Source organism: Desmodus rotundus, chromosome 7, assembly GCF_022682495.2.
Source record: "Desmodus rotundus isolate HL8 chromosome 7, HLdesRot8A.1, whole genome shotgun sequence".
Classification (NCBI taxonomy): domain Eukaryota; kingdom Metazoa; phylum Chordata; class Mammalia; order Chiroptera; family Phyllostomidae; genus Desmodus; species Desmodus rotundus.
This window is the reverse complement of record NC_071393.1, coordinates 2,216,411-2,224,392: the sequence shown is the minus strand read 5'-3', so window position 1 is coordinate 2,224,392 and position 7,982 is coordinate 2,216,411. Positions and strand designations below refer to the sequence as shown.

At 51.2% G+C, this 7,982-nt stretch overlaps 1 non-coding gene across 1 annotated transcript; it reads right to left on the bottom strand.

Annotated features, from left to right (window-relative positions):
• Nucleotides 1-7,875: 7,875 nt before the first annotated feature.
• On the bottom strand, nt 7,876-7,982 carry LOC112310937 (U6 spliceosomal RNA). The gene has a single exon (XR_002975439.2). It is a non-coding gene; the product is annotated as a U6 spliceosomal RNA (small nuclear RNA).

The following is a 7,982-nucleotide window of genomic DNA, read 5'->3' as shown; positions in this document are numbered from 1 at the left end:
TCCCAAACCGGGGTGAAATGACACAGACCCGACCATGCAAAACCGAGCAAGTCAGCGGCATTGAGTTCCCTCTCTCTGTTGTGCAATCGCCATTCTGCTTCCAAAACATTTTTTTTAAGATTTTTTATTTATGCATTTTTAGACAGAGAGGAAGGGAGAGGGAGAGAGAAACATCCATGTGTGGTTGCCTCTCAAACGCCCTCTCCTGGGACCTGGCCCACAACCCAGGCATGTGCCGTGACTGGGAATTGAACCTGCGACCCTTTGGTTCACAGGCAGGTGCTCAATCCACTGAGCCATACCAGCCAGGGTGCAAAACATTTTTATCACCCCCAAATGAAACCCTGTCCCCATTAAACAGTTACTGCTTCCGCTCCCAGCCCCTGGCATCCACCAATCTGCTTCCTGTCTCTGTAGATTTGACAATTCTGGACACTTCATAGAAATGGAATTATGCCGTATGTGGCCTTTTGTGTCTCTGCTTGTTTTTAAGAAATGGAGTATTATGGAGACACTTGAAGACTGAAGTATAACTCCACCCAATCCATTCCTTTCTACGCCCAGAAATAATAAAGAATTTTTTTGAAATGAAGAAGGATGTTTCAGGAAAGTAATGAGACTCAACATTGTCAAAGAACTGTCTCCCTAAGATACAAAAATTCCTTCTTCTTCATTTCTTCTGTATTTCACAAATATGTACCGAGCACCTGGGATTGTCAAGGCTTGTTCTGGGCACGAGATGACAGCAGTGAAAAGCCAGATTCCCGGCTTTGAAAGAACAGTGGGGAGGCAGACAATGAGTAAACACAGTAGTGAGTCAACAGCAGAAGTGTGAAATATTGGTGAAACACGGTGGTGGGGTCAGGAGGGACCCGATGGCCACTCTGGGTTGGGAGGCCAGGGCAGGCCTGTCTGACACCCTGGAGTCGGAAGGGCAGAGGGGCCCGTGGCTCCAAGATCGGGCAATGCCTCGCGGGCAGAGGACAGAACCTGTGCAAACGTCAGGAGGTTGGATCAACCTTGAGATTAGTTATAGGAGCAGCGATGAGATACATGTGGGGACGGAACAGCGTGAGGGTCACGGGGAAGATGGCGGAGATCCCAGAAGTCTCTCTGAGGAGACATCTCTGACACAGACCTGAGTGATGGGGCTGGAGGCGGGGGATGGGAGGTGAGGTGAGAAGGACCACGGGACCTGACCTTGCAGGGCCGGGCAGTGGGAGGAAGCTGAATTTTATCTGTGTGCTGAGAAGAAGCCTGTTGGGGGCTTGGTGCAGGGAGGGGCAGGAATCCGGGGAATGTTCTAAAGGAATCCCTGGAGGCTTTGCGGAGTTTCAAACATGAGCCGAAAGCCTTTTTAATTGAAGTTTGCCCGTCAGAATCAAAAAGGAAGGTGAAAACAGCCTGGCAGGTGTTCAGAGAGTCAAACAGAGTTAGCAGCCCACCCCGCAATTCTCCTCTTAGACGGACGCCCGAGAGGACTGCAGGCAGGCATCCAAACAGGCGTGCGCGCCCGTTCACGGCAGCCCTACTCACAGCAGCAAACACGCACACGATTCCGCGTTTGGGAAACAGCCCGAGTGGCCACCAACAGAGGAAGGGGCGAAAAAAACGTGGCCCGTCCCCACAGGGGACCGAGACTCAGCCACGAAAAGGAACGAAGCTCTGGCACCTGCCACCACATGGATGGCCCCTGAGGACATGATGCTGCGAGAGGGACTCCAGACACGGGGGCCACAGACGGTGTGACCCTATTAGTATGGAGCGGAATGTCCACAGGAGGTGGATCCCCAGAGACAGGAAGCGGACCCGTGGTTGTCAAGGGGTAGGAGACATGGGGACTGGGTGGTGACTGATGAATGGGCCTGGGGCCTCCTTTGGGGGCAATGACAATGTCCTGGCATGTGGCAGAGGTGGCGGGGGCACAACATTGTCAGCGTGCCAGATGCCAGTGAATAGTGCACGTTAACATAGATCGAATAGTGCCTTTTACGCCACGTGAATTTTCCCACAATTTTAAAGAAGGAGGGTTGCCTCCCAGGTGGGGGTGCTAACAGAGGGGTGGCCACGTGTGCGTGGGCCAGGACGGACGTGGGAAACCTCTGTACCTGCCCCTCAATTTTTCTGTGAACCAAACACTGCTCTAAAAATAAAGTCTATTTAAAAAACAAAACAAAAAAAAAAGGAGGGGAGGATGAAATGGAGGAAGGGAGGGACAGAGGGGGGGAGGGAGGAGGGGAGGATGCAGTCCTTGCCCCCCTCTCTGTGTCACCTCCTCACGCCCCCTTGTGGCTGGTGAAGTTTGGGGGCAGCCTTGGAGAGAACTGGGGTGCTAAGACTCTCCTGTGAGCAGCTAGCAGAAAACATGGGGTTCGAGTCATGCAGTCTCCACTTGGATTGTCTAACTGTTAACCAGGGTCCTGTCCCCCCGCCCGCCCCCCAAAGCAGCTTCACACCCTGGAGCGCGGAGAGAAGCCCGGGCTGATCAAGTGGATGGTCCCTCCCACAGACACTGAAAAATCTCCCGCAGGGGGAGACTCTCGGACAGTCTCCGGCTCCTCCTCCTACTTCCCACACACTTGCCGCGCCCTGCCACCCTGCACATGACTTTTTAACCATTTTCCGAGCGCACAGCTCCGTGGCGTTAAGCACACTGTCGTGTGACCATCACGACCATCTGCCTCCGAATTTTCGCACCCTCCCACACGGAAGCCCTGTCCCCATTAAACACTGACTCCCCCGCCCCCGCCGTCCTTCGCACTGTCTCTGTGATTTTGACTCCTCTGCAAGCCTCACGTAAGTGGGATCCTGTGGCATTTGTCCTTGGGTGACTGGCTAGTTGCACTCAGCATGACATCCTCAAGACCCACCCATGGTGTGGCCTGGGTCAGAGCTGCCTTCTTATGGCTGAATAGTCGTCCACTGTGAGGACAGACCACACTTCGTTCAGCCGTCCGTCTGTCAATGCGTTGTCTCCGCCTTTGGGCTGCTGGAATGGTGCCGCTATGGACAGGGTGTGACACATGCATTTCTCCACGTCACACCCTTCGGCCAAGTCCATGGCCCTGTGTGGCTGCTCCTGCATACATCTTGGGTTCCGAGAGCAGATCAGCGAACCCGCCGCTGATGAGGGGGACCAGGTGACAGCCCCTCCCTCGTCTCGGTAACGAACAAGCTGTACCCGATACCTGAGTGGCCTGAGAGGCAGACACATGGTACTTTTATTTTCTGAAGTAGTGCAACGCTCTTACCATGTGTCATAGCCTCGGGCCCTGTGTGTCTGATGCTGCCTCTCCCTCTGCGTCCGCCATAGCTAATAATTAGCAGCGCACAGCCCCACACAGGCGGCAGTCAGGGACAGGATGAGGCAATCAATATGGATATCAGCAAGAGATGCCCTCCTGGAGGCCAAAGTCCCCCCCAGGCGAGACAGAAAGCTTCAGGAGATGTTTTTTTCACATGGAAAGTGATTTTGTCAAATGAAACCATGAATGAGGCCCCTATGGTGTTAGGGGAAACTTCGAATACCTTTTAAATGACGACTGTTACAAGCTACCTTGTCCAGTTAGCCGATGAGCAAAGACGGAAGCCGGAGAAGCCCGTGTGCCGGCGAGGGTGTAGGGAGACGGGCATGCTGGCTCGTGTTGGGCAAAAGTGTAAATTTGGATAACCTCTTTGGACGGGAGTTTGGCAAAGCCTGCCTCAATTTAAAATGCCTATGCCCTTTGACCCAGCGAGTTCCCTTTGAGAAGTTTATCTCTCAGATGCACCTGTACACATGGGCAAAGATCTGGGGGTATAAACCATGGCCGGGTAGCTCAGTGGGTTAGTGCATCATCCTGATACACCAAGGTGGTGGGTTTGATCCCCAGTCAGGGCACATACAAGAAGGAACCAATGAGTGCATGACTGAGTGGAACAAGAAATTGATGTTTTTTCTCTCTCTGTCTGAAATCCATTTTAAAAACCTTGTGAGTGGTTGATTCCTGGAATTTCCCCTTCAGTGTTTTTGGACCAAGGCTGACTGCTGGTCACTGAAACAGCAGAGAGCAGAGCTGCAGATGAGGGGGAACGACTGCACCCCTGAGATGACTCCAGGGCTCCCCCACCTCCTGGTAGTCACACTGTCCCCTCCCAAATGACCAGTAGGATTTTGTGGGACTGGGGGGGGTGTGACCTCCAAGGCCGGCTCCTAAAAGACCTTGTGCTTTCCACCCTGTGCGTGCTCTATTACTCGCTTTGGGGTGGGCAGCTGTCACACCGGGAGGTCGCTGTAGCAGTCCCATGGAAAGGACTGCACCATCGAGACAGCTAGGTGGGGGCGCCATCGCGGCCAGCCCTCATCAAGCCTTCATTAGACCCAAACCGCACCCGGCTAAACCACGCTGGAGTCCCTGAGGCACGGGCTCTCTGGGATTCAGCTGCTGCGCTGGGGGCGGTCTGCTAGGCAGTGTTAGGTAACTACTGCCTCGGGCACTTACAGCCAGTGATCAGTGAACACGGAGGGTCGGAGGTAGGCAGCCACTTCTGGCCTGTCCTCCGTCCTCACAGAGCCTTGGCGCCCGCTTGATTCAGGGATGGTGGTCTCATCCCCAGGAGAAGGTCCCGGCTGGACTCAGTCACTGGTTACCACCCCGTTCTCTTTGCAGGCAAATGGCTAAAGAACAATCATTTGCTTCATGTCTGGAAACACAAGGAAAGCTGTTATTTTAAAAGTTTCACTATTTCTCTGATTCAGTATTTTCTTACACTTGGCCCCAGAGAAGGTACGCTTTGACTCTGAGTATGGGAGACACGGCCGAAAATGCACCCAAAGGGCCAGAGGAGGATGTCAGGTCAGGGCCAAGGAGAAGGATGGCCTACCAGAGTCCTTCGGGCCAGGGAGGGGGGAGGTCAACCACGGAGCCTTAAGAGCCACAGCACACAGTTGTGACTTCCTTTGTTCCCTGTACGTCAGCAGAGTACCAGCAGCCCCGAGAAGCCGGCAACGGTCACTGGAAGAATCTCCTAGGGCAGTGAGCTGGCTGCGTGACAAGTGACCATCAGCGCATTTGTGGAAAGCATAAGTCACACGAAATACAGAAACATACTGTCATACGGGCTTTCAAGGACATGCTGGCCCTTCCGCACTAGCCCCACCCCTCCTAGCTCCCTCCTGCCCATGGTAGAGTTGGTCCTCCCCTGCTATGGGCCATCTTCCGGGGGTTAGGGTTTTCAACACATTTTCTTCCGGGGGTTAGGGTTTTCAACACATTTTAAGATTCATTTGAGTTATTTTAGAGAGAAGGGAAGGGAGTTAAGAGAGGGAGAGAAACACTGATGTGTGGTTGCCTCTCACACGTCCCCTCCTGGGGACCTGGCCTGCAACCCAGGTATGTGCCCTGACTGGGAATCGAACTGGTGACCTCTGGTTCACAGCCCTCACTCAACCTACAGGGCTCGTTTGAGGGTTTCTAAGTGTGTCCTGCTTTAGTACAACCATTTCTGAGAAAGAGACAAATGTGTCTTAATCATTATTTCCTGTCAAAACTTGTGTTATGAGCCAAAGAGGGGGAAAAAAGCAATAGGGAACAGTTTTTAAAATATTTTAAATAGATTCTGCAGTTTCGACAACAATAAAATAAACAAACATGTAGCCCAGTTTTGGCCAACAAGGGAAAGCTGGCTGAGGGCACTTCTGGGGAAGATTTTCTTGCTCCTAATGAGAGTCAAGAGATGTTCTCTTTCCTTCCTCTGCACATTTTTGGGTCTCCGCGCTGTCTGGAAGTGCTGTCACATTGCTGACCACCTGGGGGAAAGGGCCACACAGCGGAGGCCAGAGCCCAGAGCCCTCTGTGTCCTGACACAAAGATACTGCACGTCCCCTAGGAGTTAGGCCAGTGGTCGAATTTCCTGTTGCTCGGAGCATCCTGAGGAAGCAGGGGCTCCACAGAGCTTTGAATAAATGGAGACCAACATTTGCTACAAATAAGATCACAAGTGGTAACCTATTATTTATAAAAATAGATTTGAGCTCACTCTTCTTCAATAGAATTCTTTGGTAGTGGTTTGGTTAAAAACTATTTCACCTGTTCAGTGACAGTAACAGTTTAGAACAGTGGCTCCCAGCCCTGGCCCCTGCAGACCAGCCACTGAAAACCCACCGAAAGCCCTGCCGCCCCACCTCGGCCAGGCTGGTCCCTCTCTGTTCCTCACACATGCCCGACCCTTTGCCAGTCCCAGGCAAAGTCCCAGGGCTCCTGCATTACTCTCTGCGGCGCCCCCAACCCCGTTTGGCAAGGCTGCGTACACTCATTTTTCCTGCCCACCTGACCGCAAGCAGGACCCCAGCCCGCTCCCGTTCATCTGATGGTCTCTGCCGCCGTGTGCAGTTACCGCTTATCGCCAAACAAGGGAGTGGAGCTTGGGGCCCTGGACGCATGGTGCAGTATATAGAACTGTACCCCTGAAACCTACGTAATTGTATTACCCAATATCACCCCAATGAATTCAAATAGGTAACAATTTAAAAAATAACACAACAACAACAACAAGGAACAGAGCTACCCCACTTGAATAAAGAGCTTCAGTAAAATAGCACGGGGTACGAGACTTCAGGGCAGACATAGTTTCCAGGCAGGACAGTCAAGGAGGTTTGGTGGAATCTCCGAGTTAAGTCTTGGCACTGGGTAGGATTTGATTTGTCGAGGTGGGCGTGGTGGTATTTTAGAAAGCGGGAGCAACCTGAGTGAAGGAAGGACGTCCGAAAGGGCTGGGAACACCTGGGAAGAGAAAGCGGCCGGCAGACAAGGGCAGCAGGGAGGAGGACATCCTGAGGTGTTAAGATCTGATGGGAGAAGGTAAGAAAGAGAGGGTCTGTGCTGAGTGACAGCTACATTAGATATTACGGAGTAACTCCAGCTGGGGTGGAAGCGGAGGTGGCTGCAGACCTGGGGAACAGGGAGAAAGTAAAACGTATCTTAGTGATGAGTAAACAAGCCTCTGTAAGGAAAGATCAGCAAAAACATAAATTACCTGGTCCACCACCACCACCACTCGGGGGCGCTGCAGGCTTCCTGACTAAACCCGTCTGTCGCAGCTCCGCCCTCTCCCGGCAGGAAAGAACCCTGCAGACTAAAATGACATCCTTTAATCCAAAGGCCTTTGCCACTCTGTGAAGAATATACCTCTTTGAAAGCCGTATTCATCACTTGGTGAAAATTTTGTTGTACTTGCACAGAAAACGTAAAAAGGAACAATAAATCTACAAGCCACACATTTTTCTTCCGGTGTATCCAAGGCTCACACAGTTGCATCTACACAAGGGAATCCTTACACCATGTGAAACCGAACTTTGGGGGTATTGCAGACGCTCCAGTCACTCAGTAAAACCGATCAAGTCTAGCATCTCACTAGACTGAGGATTCCTTGGTGGCAGAAATTTGTCATTAACCACTCCATAACTTTAACTCCTGACACGCTTGTATTTGTTGGAGAGTGTGTGAATGTTCATGAGGGATTGTGTTGCCCTGGTGGCTTTCTTTGTTCTTGAGAAAATTACATAAAAGGTATTTTTCCTTTATTCAAAATGAAAGGATGTTAGAACTGTGAAAACTATAGAAAATACAAAGTAAAAAAAGCACGGTGCAGGATGCTACCTTCTGCGTGAGGGAGAATACATACTTGTTTGCAAACAAGTATGCAGAGAAAAACTGCAAAGTGCACGCTGGGTGGATGGGAGACAGGATGGAAGTCTTTTCACTATATGCTCTTTTAAGCTTTTTCCATGTCTGAAACACATGAACGTACTACCTATTAAAAGAATTAAAAGAAAAATAGGGGGCAATAACAAATACAGTAGTCATGAATTGTTACAAAAATAAGTTCTGTTTTGGAAAAAATACGTAATGCTTCACAAATTTGCACGTTGTCCTCACTCAGAAGCCATACTACTGTTCTCTGTATCGTCCCAATCTTAGTAAACATGCTTCCGAAGCAAGCAC